General features: G+C 39.9%; 1 long non-coding RNA gene across 1 annotated transcript in view; it reads left to right on the top strand.

Moving 5' to 3' along the window:
* Window positions 1-2,051: 2,051 nt before the first annotated feature.
* LOC108520547 (uncharacterized) overlaps window positions 2,052-15,189 on the top strand; it is a 35,899-nt gene continuing 22,761 nt past the window's right edge. The window contains exons 1-2 of the long non-coding RNA XR_001882933.1: window positions 2,052-2,128; window positions 7,967-8,065. This is a non-coding gene — a long non-coding RNA (uncharacterized LOC108520547). The remainder of the gene's footprint in view (window positions 2,129-7,966; window positions 8,066-15,189) is intronic.

Consider the following 15,189-nt stretch of genomic DNA (forward strand, 5'->3'; position numbering starts at 1 on the left):
GACACGTTTCTCAGAACATGTGTCCTTCATTGAGTGACACATGAGTGTAAAAGTAAAGTATATATGTAGTAATTTGTTGCTTAGTCATAAGATATGAGTCAAACATACTAGTTAATAATAAGTCAAATTATTTCCCCTGATGTTCCAATTAATACTATCCACCATAAGTCCCCATTGTTCTATATGCCCACCAACACTTGGTATTCTGTCTGTTTAAATTCAATTAAAAGTATTATTTTTATTTTGGTTTTAATTCACATTGCCATAAAATTATTGAGATTGAGCGTATCCGTGTCTTTTTATATTCCATTCATTTTTTTATCCTTCTATGAAATGGCCATTTTTTTAATGCTTTTTAAGTTTTATCCTTTTCTGGTCTACTTTAAGCCAATTTTAAGCCAATTTTAATATATATTCTGAATACTAATTCAGAATACTTTGTTGTAAATATATTTTGTCAGTTTGTGGCTTATTGTTTTACTAATTCAGGAAGACTTTCATGAGCATAAGTCATGAGCTCTAGGTTGGCGTCTTATGTATGCATCCTTGAGGAAGTAATTTAGCTCACCTGGCCTCAGCATCTTATTTCCATGGTTGTCATGAAGTTCAAATAATTTACATGAAATCCTGTAGATGTATAATACATTATTAAATATTTGTGTTCATCTTCTCACATGCACTTATCAGAAAATTTTGAAAATCTGCTGTACATCTAATGGAATTACTTATGCCTAGATTTTTTAATATCCTGATTCAAGAGCTCTGCAAATAGTAGATAATGTATGGTTGTGATACACACACACACACACACACACACACTTGAGTTTAGAGGGAGCTCAGATATCACATTGAGGGGTTGTAAGAATTGAATAAAAATCTAAGTGAGGGAAATGTGTCTCTTCAGGCTGCAATAGCAGAGGAAACTGCAATGATCATGCTGCATGATTCAGGATTGTGAAAGAAACCGTCCCCCGCCCGACCCCAGCCTCTGCTACCAGGTCAATTCCATTCCTTAGGAGTCCTCCTCTCTTCCCTGTTTGTTTGTTTGTTATTGTTGTTTTTTTAAACTACCACTTACCTTACTCAGCTGACATAAGCACAGGTGCTCTTGTGTTTAGAAAAATATTTACCTGAACTTTAGGTCTCAGCTGGAATTCATTTTATGCATTCCTTCACATCAAGAACTGTAATGGCCACTCAAAAGGGAAGGGTATGCATGAAGATCACAGAAAGATTATTTAAGCTAAGCCGTATTGCTAGATGGTGGATATCAAAATCAGCTGTCTTCCTCTCTTTGCATCCCTTTATTGCCTAATGGAACTATTTCTGGAAAAGCTATTAGGGACCCAGCATGAAGGTTTAACTCTGATAGCCAGGGCTGTGTACATCCTACTCAGCTAGTCTGCGCCGTGACTCCCGGGCATGAGCTTCCAGAGCCAGTGACAGTACATTTTATTTGGCAGTAAACTTTTCAATGAAATATGCATACAAAGAAGTGCAGAAATAATTAATGAATATCTCAGTGAATTGTATAAACTAATTTATATGCATAAAACTAGCACCTGGATCAAGAAGCAGACAATACCAGCAACCAGAGGCCCCAATTCGGCCATAAAATAGACACTAAACCCCAAGAGAAGGCCCTGATTTTGGCAATCAGTGATCTTTCATTATCAACGTAGAATACACTTGTAAAATGTTTGGAAAGTGACCACTACAGATTCTCAGGTCTTTTTTTTTTTTCCAAATTGGTTCCTGAGCTTTGGTGATGAATGGAGGAGATGGGATGAGAATACAGTAAAAATGAAGAAACCCAGACACCTTAGTAAACTGTTCCTCATTACAGTGCCTTCTACTTGTTACTGCACATTTACTATAATTAGGATCAAGATGTTTCCGGGCCCAGCAAATTATGGAGCCACAGGGAGAGGGCAGAGTTGTACCCAGGGATTGACACTGTACAGAAGGACCCCTTTTCCCCTGGCAAAGTCAGAAATTATGACGTTGACATTGTGACACAAGCGGGAGTTGCCCATGAGCATTGGGTCTTGGGGAAATATAAACAGGCCGTGGCTGGTGCTGCTCTGTCAGAACAGCCACTCAGAGCCGTGCTACACAGACTCCCCAGGTGAGTGTACCTGACAACTGTGGATTGGGGCTGCCTTTGGCTTTGCAAGGGAGCTGCCCAGGGCAGAGCTGGTCAGGGGTAGGCAATGAGAGAGAAGAGTCTGAGGTCCTCTGTCATTTTTGGAAGAGGAAGGTGCCAGGGCCCAGGGAGAAGGTGGCTGATCATTTCCCAACTCACATCCAGAAACATCTGCTTCTTTTTGGTCCACAAGGGAGCCAGAGCCATTGTACAGCAGTGTTTGATGCACTGTGCCTGGAGCTGCCCCTTCTTATACAAGGAAGAGAGGTATAGGTGACATCAGACATCAATGGCATGTCAGCCTAGATGTGTGGGAGCACTCATCCTCTGCAGTCTTCCCTCAGCATTTGTGCACTTTCTCTCCCAGCAGTTGAAATTTTTAGTTAAGCTATGCGTATTATTTCTAGTGTCCCTTCGGCCTTTTCTTTACGTGGCACTTTTGTCTTCTTTAATAAGGTTTAGTATTCTGAGGATGTTTAAATTCATTCTGCATTTTTCTTTAAATTAACACTCTAGCTCCAAAACATAACATGGTGTACTTTTTTAGAGAATTGTTGAGACGTGGGGAATAGGACAGATGTAAAGAACACATCATAATAATACTAATAGTTACCTTATGGAAAATTGTTCTTTAGTACTTAGTTGCCAAGCACATATATGAGCACTTCCTACATCAGCTCATTCAGTCCTCACTAGAGACTAGTACAGTAAAAAGCACTCCCCTTATTTTACACATGAGAATATTGGGTCTTACAGAGGTCAAGTAATATGCAGATACAAATTAGGAAAGCCAAGATTTGAACTTCAGAGTTACTGAAGGCAAAGCTAATTCTTGTGAATCTGTGCAGTTGTATCTCCTAGATCCAAGGACACTGGATAAACATCTAGGAGATTCAGAGACAGTGAGCATCTCAGTCAGGGTGGGAAGCAGGAATTAAATAAGTTGACCTGGGAGGGAGTGATCAGAGGAGTAGCAAAGAAGATGATCACAAAGACTGAGGGGATGAGATGCTGAGCATGGTTGCTCATCCCTATAATTCTAGCACCTTGAGAGGCTGAGGCAGGAGGATCGCTTGAGCTCAGGAGTTTGAGACCAGCCTGGACAACATAGAGAGACCTCATTTCTACAAAAAATTAAAAAGTAAAAACTAACTGGGCGTGATGGCACATGCCTGTACTCTCTGCTGTGGTGGGAAAGTGGCTGAGGGCTGAGGTGGGAGGACTGCTTAAACCCAGCAGGTCTAAGTGCACCGGGCTGCACTCTAGCCCAGGCAACAGAGCAGAACACTGTCTCAAAACAAACAAAACAAACAAACAAAAAAGATCGAGGGGATGGAACAAAGTATTTGGAGGGAAAATAAGTCAATAAAGTGAATTGAGATCTTCCTTACAAACATATTCCAGGTCTTGACTAAAGTATTTAACAACTCTGTGAGTTTTTATTTATTAATCAGTGTTGTTTTTGTTGTTGTAGTGTGTCGCCAATTATTATTTATTTATTTACATTTATTTATTTATTTATTCATTTATTTATTTATTTTTGAGATGGAGTCTTGCTCTGTCACCTAGGATGGAGTGCAGTGGCACAATCTCAGCTCACTGCAACCTCCACCTACCAAGTTCAAGCAATTCTCCTGCTTCAGCTTCCCTAGTAGCTGGGATTACAGGTGACTGTCACCATGCCTGGCTAATTTTTGTATTTTTAGTAGAGACAGGGTTTCACCATGTTGGCCAGGCTGGTCTTGATCTCCTGACCTCGTGATCAGCCCTCCTCAGCCTCCCAAAGTGTTGAGATTACAAGCATGAGCCACCTATTATTAAATTGTGTATCAAGCACTATATAAGAGGAAGACATTCTGGAAAATGCAATGCATAAATATAGTCCACAATATGGATCATATTATAACCATTTTAAAGATGAAGAAATAAGAGTCCCAGGGAAGAAAGCACATGCTCCCCAAATCGTGGAACTAGTAACTTCCCAAATCAGGGATGTATACCTATACTTGTCTAATGGCCATGTTCATAATGCTTCTTTTATCATCAACCCAAAAGACATGTTGTTTTCAGGCTTATAAAGGAAAATAGGCCTTGAAAATGTGGATACATTGGAAATAGCAAATCCCATGGTTGTAATTATAAGGGAAACTTTGTTTTTGTTTCCTGTCCTTTATACCTGATGTCAACTCAGGCAGATCCTTAATTTTTCTTTTCAGATTTAGGCAATAAAATTACCTAAAGACAGTTTAAATCACAAAAGCACTTCCAGTCAGGAGTACAATCTTCTTGCCTCTGAGCAGAGTGTGAAACTTTGAGCTGAGTTAGGGGTGTGGCCTGCTTTTTCTCTTTGCGTCTCCTGCCTCACAGTAGATAGGAAAACAAAGGGACTATTTATTTGACTCATATTTATCTATTTAATTATTATTTATATGTTCTCATAGGAGAACAAAGGGACTATTTATCTGACTTAAAACCTATTCTCTCCGAGACACTTTTGTAAATTCTTTGGAGGCATTTCTGCTGGGCACTTCTAGCTGCAATTCACCCTGGGCAAGCAATGCTTCTCCTTCAGGAAACCTACTCCTGAAAACTCCAGTGATTCTGCTGCTTGTGATATACACACAGGCTGTTCCCTGTGCATACACTCAGCATGTTGGACCACTTTCATGGCTGATATCCCTACTGCACTGTCAAACCTAGTCCTTGAAAGGTCTGCAGCATTGATCACCCATTACCTTGAGCACCTTTACTTCCCAGTTACATCGTTCTCCTCTGCTATGGGGGACCTTTGTCATTTTAATTAGCCCAAGTCAGACACCAGCTGTCCCCCGACACCCAACACCCCGCGTGTGTAACGACCACAAGGCAGACACTTCATGTTTCCTAAGTGGTTGAGGAAAGGTCCTCTTCTAGATGTAGCATCACCCTTCACTCCTCTCACTTGACAGGGTTCACAATATAGCTCGCTTCTGATTTCTTCCCATAATCTTCTCTAAATTGCACTTTCTTACCCACTGAAAAACCTCCAACTAGGTTGTAGGCTCCCAGGATCCAAAAACTGTAAAACCAGATCTGCCCAAGAGGCATTCAGAGATGATTAACAAATGCCTGTGTGCCCTAATGACTCAGCCAAAACTTCAATTTTGAGATTTTTTTAATGTGTATTTCTTTTTCTTTTCTTCTTTTTTAAAATAGATGAAATTATATGTAATGATATTTTGAAATATATGCATTATGGAATGACTAAATCTAGCTAATTAACATATATATTACCTCACATAGTTATTTCCATTTTGAGATTTCATTACATGAAGCAATCACATAAGGCTGTGAGATACCTAAGCCAACAATACTAGGGTTGACTAAGTGTTAAGTAGAGACTGGTCAAAAGTGTCAGCAAATAGAGCAGATAAAAAAATAAATCTAGCTAATGTTAAGGGTGGCATTACAAGAAAGATGACATGAATGACATTTAAAAGATGACTTTTTTAAGTTATCTTGATTTTTAAAAAATATATTTATATATTCATATATATATAATACACATATGAAAGCTGGATTCCAAGCAGAGGCATTGACATGCACAGAAATATGAACAAGAAAAATGTATTTTAAAACTATAAACCATTCATTGTGTCTGGAGCATGGAGTGAATCATTTAAAGTATATATGTTAGTTCTGTGGTGTGAACAACAAATTACAAGAAATGAGAGATTTGTTCAAGAGAGCCCAACATATGGGCTGCCACCCACAATTCATGTACTATCCAGTGGGGCCAAAGTGACCTACTTTCTGTTTCCCTTCCCTGTACCTCGCCTTGGTAACCCTATGCCTTTGCTTATGAAGTTTCATTTGTTCGTTCTGCTCACCCATTTCTACCTTTCACAGCCCATAACTGTGGATATTCATAAACCCTTTCCTTTTGGGTCTACCATAATGCCACATTATATAAAAGCCCTTCTTCATGTGTCTCCTCTAAATGACCACACTCTCATGACATCATGTGTTCCCACGGCACTCACTGCAGACATCTGTCTTGGCTCTTCCACATGCTATCTTTCTCTATCAGTGAGTAGCCCTTGGTGGCAAAACCACATGGTACTTTTCTATTTAATTTCCAATATCTTATTCAGGGCCTATTATATGGTGAAATATCCAGGTACATTTGTTGGATAAATGTTTTCTTTAATCTATCATTTTTCTTGCAGGTTCGTAAGTCCTTCATTCAGAACAGTGTCTGAGTTTAACCCATTTTGAAGGCCTCAAATCTGATAGAAAAGTGCTCGCTAGAGATTCACATACACTTGGTTATAAATAAAGGCTTTAGAAGTTAAGGTGGGCTTAATGTATATCATGATAAAGTGTTTAAATCTTTTGGCAATTCTTCTTAATATTGAAGTCACACCCCTTAATTATAGACTTGGACTGGGCGTGGTGGCTCATGCCTGTAATCCCAGCATTTCGGGAGGTCGAGGTGGGAGGATCACTTGAACCCAGGAGTTTGAGGCCAGCATGGGCAACAAGGCAAGACCCCATCTCTACGAAAAATACAAAAATTAGCTGGACATAGTGGTGTGCGGCTGTAGTTCCAGCTACTCAGGAGGCTGGGACTTGAGTCTGGGAGGTGGAGGTTTCAGTGAACCAAGATCACACCTCTGCACTCCAGCCTGGGTGATAGAGTGAGGTTCTGTCTCCAAAACAAAAATCAAAACAAAAACCAAAACCACACACACACACACACACACGTATATATATAGAGAGACTTGAAAAACAATGTAATTAATGAAGCCCATATCTGCAGAGATTTAAACATCACTAGCCCTCCTGGCCAGCTATCTCACTTGACTTTGGGGTCATGCTGTCTCTCATGTAGAAAGGCTCTGCCAAACAACTCCAAGAGGTATACCCTATGTTCTCCAGGTTGCCTTTAATTGATCCTTAAATATTGGCTGTAAAAGCCTTGCAAACGATTTCTTAGAAATATGTGTGACCTGCCGGGCGCGGTGGTTCATGCCTGTAATCCCAGCACTTTGGGAGGCCAAAGCAGGCAGATCATGAGGTCAGGAGCTCGAGACCATCCTGGCCAACATGGTGAAACTCCATCTCTACTAAAAATACAAACATTAGCTGAGTGTGGCGGCACGTGTCTATAGTCCCAGCCACTCGGGAGGCTGAGGCAGGAGAATGGCGTGAACCCGGGAGGCGGAGCTTGCAGTGAGCCGAGATCCGGCCACTGCACTCCGGCCTGGCAACAGAGCAAGACTCCGTCTCAAAAAAAAAAAAAAAAAAAAAAGAAAAGAAATTTGTGTGACCTTTCACCCACTCCCAGTGACCAGAGCAAGTATAAAAGTATCACTTGCCCAGTCCATTTGTCTTCCTATTCTAGATAGCAAAGACAAAATTATCATTCCAAAAACTGCTATGGGTATCTCAGAACGGTGTGTTTGGAAAATAAGTAATTAATCAGAAGCATTTCAATGCAGGGAGAGTAAATGTAAATATGTCAGAGTTTATTGTGGCTCTTGAAAGATGGCACATGTGACTTACTGGAGCTGGTAACAAGAATGGCAGCCTTAAAGTTTAAACCTACATATACATCTGGGAAGACACTGAAGTCCCTAATGAATGTCATCAGACATGGTTTGACTTGAGTTCTCCATGTCATCTAGTCTCTAGATTCATAGAGAAGATTCTGCTCAAACAGCTGCTCCCCAGTTGGCTCCTAACCTCATCTCTGTGATTAACATGCACTTTAACAACCATAACTACATGCTTATTTGACTTTTATTTATGAACTGTTTATTGAATATTATTTTGCAGGCATATAGCCAGGTGACTTAGATGAAAAGTGAGTCTCTTTCCACACTCAGGTGGCAGAAGAAAAGTGAGAAATACAGAGTGACAATTTGGCACTATGAGGTCAGTGAGTGTTTAACAGACAAAACAAGTCTAAATTGGTTTCTGATGGATGGATGGGAGGTAGCTATGAAATGGGTGGTGGCAGAGGTAAAATATTGTCATAGGGAGCTTGTGCATATATCTATAGATAAGTATAAAGATTAAATTTTTTGCAGGAATTCAATGTACCTCCGAAATTCAGTATTGGTTTGATAAGAAAGGAGGCTAAAAGTGTAAGCTTTATACAAATCAAAAGAAGACAAATGTTCTTGCATGGATATAAAGCTATCAAGGAATTATGAGACATAAATTCAAATAGGCAGATTTCTAATTTGAAATCTCAGTCCAGCAGAAAATGGATGGAAAAACCTGGAGGAAGAGTAATGAGTAAGAAAACTATTATGTCAATCAAAATATGAGATATTAGGGTAGCATTTCTAATTAAGAAAATGGTAAAATTAGACAAATGTTAAAAGATAGAATCAACAGGATGTTGATCTTGGCAGGGTTCCCTGGATACAGATTCCGAAAATAGAATTTGTGTTCACATAATTTATTGGGGGAGTTAGAGGAAGTGGGGGATAAAGCAAGTTTGGGCAGATGAGCAAAGTTAGGCCCACAATACAGTCTCAGCTAATAAAATATGTCAGCCACCTCTAGTCTATGAGATTATGGAGCAAAATAACAGAGGGACCCACAGGCTGAAGCTGTGGGGAAGCTTGACCTTCCATGTCAGTCAGTAATTGGCCTAGGTGTTCTGAATAAGGAGAGAGAGAGTGCTTGTTCTCTTGGTAGAGATTGCTCTCTTTCAATCAAGGGAAATTCTCTAGAGCAAGTGCCAGCTGTGAACCGTTTTCAACCGACATTCATAGCAATTGGGAGATAGATGCATGGGCTATATCCAGGAGATCTAGAAGGGGAATTCACAATGTTCAGGATAATATAGAGCCAGTTGAATATTGGAAGCGAGGGGAGATAATATTCAGGATTACAGAGTAGGAATTTACTATTTTTTAGGAAATACATGAAGTATAGTAGGATTGTGGGGAGGAATATTGCCACATATATGTGAACATATACAGAAGGCGATCGCTATGGTTTCAATATTTGTCACTTCCAAAACTCATTTTAAAATGTTATCCTGGCTGGGTGCGGTGGCTCATGCCTGTAATCCCAGCACTCTGCGAGGCCGAGGCAGGCGGATCACGAGGTCAGGAGTTCAAGACCAGCCTGGCCAACACGATGAAAGCCTGTCTCTACTAATAATATAGAAATTAGCTGGGAATGGTACGTGCCTGTACTCCCAGCTACTCGGGAGGCTGAGGAAGAATTGCTTGAACCTGGGAGGTGGGGGTTGCAGTTAGCCAAGATCGTGCCTCTGCACTCCAGCCTAGGTAACAGAACAAGACTCCATCTCGGAAAAAAAAAAAAAAAAAAATTTTTAAAAAATAAGATGTTATCTTCAATGTGGAAGTATTAATAGGTGGGGCCCTTAAGAAGTGATTGGATCATGAGGACTCTGTGTTCGTGAATGGATTAATCCATTCATAGACTAATGAGTGAATGGATTATGTGTTATCATGGGATTAGGCCTGCTGGCTTTATAAGAAGAGGAAGAGAAACCCAAGCTAGCATGCTTAGTCCCTTGGTCATGTAATGCCCTACACCACCTTAGGACTCTGCAGAAAGTTTCCACCAGCAAAAAGGTGTCCATCAGATGTGGCCACTTGACCTTGAATTTCTCAGTGTCCATAATTATGATAAATAAATTGCTTTTCTTATAAGTTACCCAGTTTCTGGTATTCTGTTATAAGAAACAGAAAACAGATTAAAATAGCGATGTTGGTGAAATCAGGTAGATGGTGTATAATGCAGGAGAATGAGTTGTTATAAAGCCAGGATACCCCTTGGATTTTGATTCTTCACATGTGCCTACTTCCCCCAACCATGCTATGAAATAGTATGAAAGCCTTTACCAGAAGCCAAGCCCATGCCCTTGAACTCCCCAGCCTGAAGAACTACAAGCTAAATAAGCCTCTTTTCTTGATAAACTATCCAGTCTCAGGTATTCTGGTATAGCGATTCAGAACAAACTAGTTATCCTCACTTTATTTGTTTTTCTTATAAGGTTCCTCTTGGTTTTGTCCATGAAGTCAGAGAATGATCTGGAATAACTCCATCCAGGGGATAATCTTCATTTCTTTTACTGGATCTGGCATTGGATGGAATTTCTTTTTGTTTGTGGAGCATATGTACATGTTTGTCATGAGTTCCAAGAAAAAACCCATAGACCTTCTTCTCATCCACCTGGATTTTCCTAATGCAATGACACTTTGTGCCAGAGGAATCTCAGATGTAATGTCAGCTTTTCATTTCAGTAACTTCTTAGATAATGCTGGTTGTAAAACTACAATTTATTTAGGGAGGGTTGCTCGGGGCCTTTCCATCTGCACCACCTGTCTCCTCAGTATGGTCCAGGCCATCACCATCAGTCCCAGGACCACCTTGTGGAGAAAGCTCAAACTATGGACTGCATGGCAAGTTCTTCCTTATCTCTTCCTCTTTTGGATGTTTAATTTTCTGATAAGCTCCAACTTGCTCTACTACATTAGAACAGTTAATAGCATGAATAGGTCTGAAATTAGACCACATATTAGTTATTGCTATATGCTACCATCTAAGCAAATAGTTAGGTGGGTTTTTCTCACTCTCATGGCTCTTCGGGATATCATCTTTCAGAGTCTCATGGGCTGGAACAGTGGGTACATGGCTTATCATCTGTATAAATATCACAAGCGTGTCTCCTACCTTCAGACCTCCAGGTTTGCAAATAATTCCAGCCCAGAGATCAGAGCTACTCAAAGTACTGTCATTCTCATGACCTGTTTCCTTTTCTTTTATTGGGCAGATTTTATTTTCTCCTTCTACATAGGTTCCAGCTTGACAAATGATTTTATGATATTACATGTGAAAATATTTCTAACACTTCGTTAGGTTATGCCTGTGCCAGTCCCTTCATGCTGATCAGCAGGGATTCCATTTGGTTAACTGCTGGCACACTCGCTAAGAAGTTGGAAAAATTACTTTCTACATCAACTCCTCCAGTAACTAAAGGTATATGTAAGAAACACGGCTGTGCTTTGGTCAAGGAATAGGCCAAGGCAGACATGTGGGCCAGAATGACTCAGCAAGTTTGGAGCACAGGTGCACAATTCCATGGATAATGTAAACACAACTATGTAGCCATAACATGGGAAGACCATCACTTGGCTCTGAGCCACTATTGTCTGTAAAATGTATAATTGCCCTGTTGACACTGTGCAGGTGCGCTCATGCCCAGAGAAAGAGAGAGTCAAAGCTGTCCCTCTTTGCAGATAGACAGTGGGGAGCCAGGGTACAGCACAACTGTCTCTTGTGCGCAGAGAGAGAAAGAGTTAAGCTGATGACTCTGAAGGCAGGGGAGAGCCGGCCATGCAGCTGTGTGTGGAAGGGGGCTGCTGAGAGGAGCTGCAGAGCTGCAGCAGACAGCTAGACAAGGCAGACAGTGTGAGAGAGCTAGACAGTGTGAGAGGCAGACAGTGTGAGTAAGCTGTTGATGAGCGCTACTGCTGAATAAAACATTTCACCTGCCTGTGGCTCCCAGAGTGTTGTTTCTGCTCATCCACCCACTCCCTTCAGACCTCAACATGAGAATTGGCATAGTCGTGAACCTGACAGTATACTAACTGGTGATTTTGTTGTTGTTGTTGTTTTGTTTTGTTTTGTTTTTTGCCCAGCAAAAAGTTTGTCCTGCGTAAATTAGCAGTGTCTTATAAAAATAGTGTGTTAGGCTGGGTCCTCCCAGAACCAAACATCAAGACAAAATTAAGTGTTATTAGGGGAAATACCTGTCAGAGAAAACGTCAGCTGAGAGAATCATCAGATCACAGTGCAAGGACAGAAGGAAGAAGGTTGGATAGAAGCAACCTAGGCCACCTTGCAGTGTAAGCTGAGTTAAGCAAGGAAGACTTGACACTAAATTCAGCTGTCGGAGGAGTCCTTGGTCTCACAGAAACTTTGTCTGTCTTAGTATCCCTTAAGCATTCAGTTATTAGCTGGAAACAGTTCATGGGATACTGGGCCACAGCACAAACACAACAAAGCATTTGGGAATAGAACAGCTGGGAGACCTGGCCAAATAATTTTACAGTATTTGTGGTCCACAAGGTATATTCTTATGGCTGTTAAAAATGAGGTTACTTTTTTGTGTGTGTAAAAAGAAGTCTATTTCGAGGCGGTTAACCTGATTCAGGGGTTCCAAAAAAGTTGGGAAGACAAATTTTTTCCAGGCTTTCTTTTCACCATTGCTGTGATATGGCATTTGTCTTCATGCTTGTACAATTATCTCTTTTCTGAATAGGAAGGAAAAAGAGAAAGCAACAAGCATGAAGATGAAACATTTATGTGAGGAAAGCAAGATTTTGTGAGAAATTTCCACCAAATATTGTGCATATTTTATTGACAAAATATATTATTTGGTCATTCCTATTTGCTAGGGTGTCTGAGAAATGTGCTTCCAGGCCCACCAGCATTAAATTTTATAGGAACTGACAAGAGCTTGTCTCTTTGGGCTGAGGAAGAGACATTTTCTTTTCCATTTGTGGCTAAAATTCTTCTATTTACTCTTCTCACTGGATACTAAAAATCATTTTCACCTTTCCAAAGACTCAATATGAGCTCCACATCTCCACCTCTATCCTCTTGCTTCTTCAGTCACTCCTCTTCCTCTGCTGTTGAAAAGAACAAGACTCAAACAGAAACCCCTTTTCCTCCTTAACACCTCTGACACTCAGTCCTCACTCATGAAGTTGTTTGCAACCTAATTTTCATTATTTACTAGAAAATGTTACTTCAAAAGAATGCCTACAAGGTATCTCAAAACATAAAATGGATAAAAGTAATTTTAATTAATATTTAGCAATTGATACATTCAGATTTATGTTCATGGAATTGTTTGGAGGAGGTATATTTCACCTATCTGTTCATATGAATCTGGGGATTGTTTCAAGCTGTACATTATATCTCTTTATGTAGTCATGCCATATATATGTCATATATAGTTCTAAATGATTTTCCATGGCTACTACTTGAAACAAAACACAACTAACTTTGGAATTCAATAAACAATATGAAGCATTAAAATAAAAATTTAGAATTTTAGGAATTCAATTTGAGGATATAGTGTCATGTGAAATTCCATACAAAATACATTATTTAAAAAAATTATTCAATGAATAAAATAACAATCTAAATATTCTATAATTTACCTACATGGAAGTATGTTAACTAAAAGAATTGATATAGACAATGCCTAAATAAAATATACTGTTCAGATAGTCTCTATTTACTGTTTTTAAAATCATGTAAACAAGTTCTCTCTGTAATGCGAACTATCTGAGTTGTAACAATAATTTCATGACGTTATGCTATAATTAGTACAATGATATAAAGTTACAGCTTTAATAATCTACAAGTTATTCAAATTTTAAAAGTAAGTATCATGTTGTTTCTTTACTAGATTTATTTATGTATTTATTTATCTATGTTTGAGACAGAGTCTCCCTCTGTCGCCCAGGCTGGAGTGCAGTGGTGCGATCTCGGCTCACTGCAACCTCCGCCTCCCGGGTTCAAGCAATTCTCCTGACTCAGCCTCCTGAGTAGCTGGGATTACAGTCACCCACCACCACACCTGGCTAATTTTTTGTAATTTTAGTAGAGATAGGAGTTTCACTATGTTGGCCAGGCTGGTCTTGAACTCCTGACCTTAGGTGATCCACCTGTCTTGGCCTCTCAAAGTGCTGGGATTACAGGCGTGAGCCACTGTGTCCAGCCCTAGATTTATTAATTTACAAAACATTTTAATTACAGTGAATCAACTAATGGAAACTTAAACACATTTTGAAACCACTGGCCTAACCTATCATTAGTCTTTTTCATCTTAGAAAAGATAGACCACTGTAGACACTATTGATTACCTGAATGCTGGTAATTCAAGTGTGGAACCCGCATATGAATTAACCATTCTGGAAATAAACTGAGCATCAGGGAGATCTGGACAGTGCAAAAAGAAAAGAAAAAGAAAATCTCATGAGATATACAGACAAACAGGCTTACCATATAAATAGATTGAACAAGAAAGTTTGTCTTGTACAGCGAGTCTACTCGAAAACACTTAATAGCATGAATTACGTACGCTTTTAGTGAGTAATCACATTGACATTTGAGAGGGAAACATTTCTTTACTGGTCCAAACTAGACAAAGCTACTTGATTCGAGGTACTGTTTATTACCTAGGTAAAGGAGACTGCCTCTTACAGAAATTGCCAGCAACAAACAAATTGTTCCTGTTCTGATTTGCCTCTTATTTTGGTATTTCCCCCATTCTTCTTAGCTCCACCGCTGTTTTTAAAAACAGTTGTTCTAAGCTCTGATTCTCAACATAACCCAGCTTTTTCCAATCTACCCAGCTCAATTTGGTTAAAGTTCATATGCCAGGTTGCTGAGCATTGTGTTAAGGGAATATGATGGTTACTGCCCTACAAAGGATGGGGACTGAGAAAGGAAGTCACATGATCTCATAGGGAAGTCCAAAAGGTCTTCTCCCTGGGTGAGCAGAGAATAGCGTGGACACCACAGCCCTTGGACACTGTTCTTCTGATCACTGAGGTAAAAACAGGGCCGGGTGTGGTGGCTCATGCCCGTAATCCCAGTGCTTTGGGAGGCTGAGGTGGGAGGATCATTTGAGGCCATGAGTTTGAGACAAGCCTGGGCAATATAGTGAGACTCCTTTCTCTATAAAAAGTAAAATAAAATTAAATTTACAAATTAAATAAAAGAGACCCCTCTCACATTGGCTCATTGGGATAGGACTCTAAAACCAGTGTTTCTATACCAGGACAAATGAAAATACAAAAAGCAGCGCTTTGGGGAGAGAAAGCATTAAGCATGATTCTGCCCCACAATCTGGAGGAACATTTTACTGCAGTCAGCTCCTAGTGCATTCCACGAGCAAAAGTGTCATGTTTCAGCCAAAGAAAGGAAATTTGTCTTCATGAGGCAAAACAAATCAATTGTCCTCTTTGCTACATAAAGAGAACATGAAATAC

The sequence above is a fragment of the Rhinopithecus bieti genome, unplaced genomic scaffold, assembly GCF_001698545.2.
Source record: "Rhinopithecus bieti isolate Rb0 unplaced genomic scaffold, ASM169854v2 scaffold_51227, whole genome shotgun sequence".
NCBI lineage: Eukaryota > Metazoa > Chordata > Mammalia > Primates > Cercopithecidae > Rhinopithecus > Rhinopithecus bieti.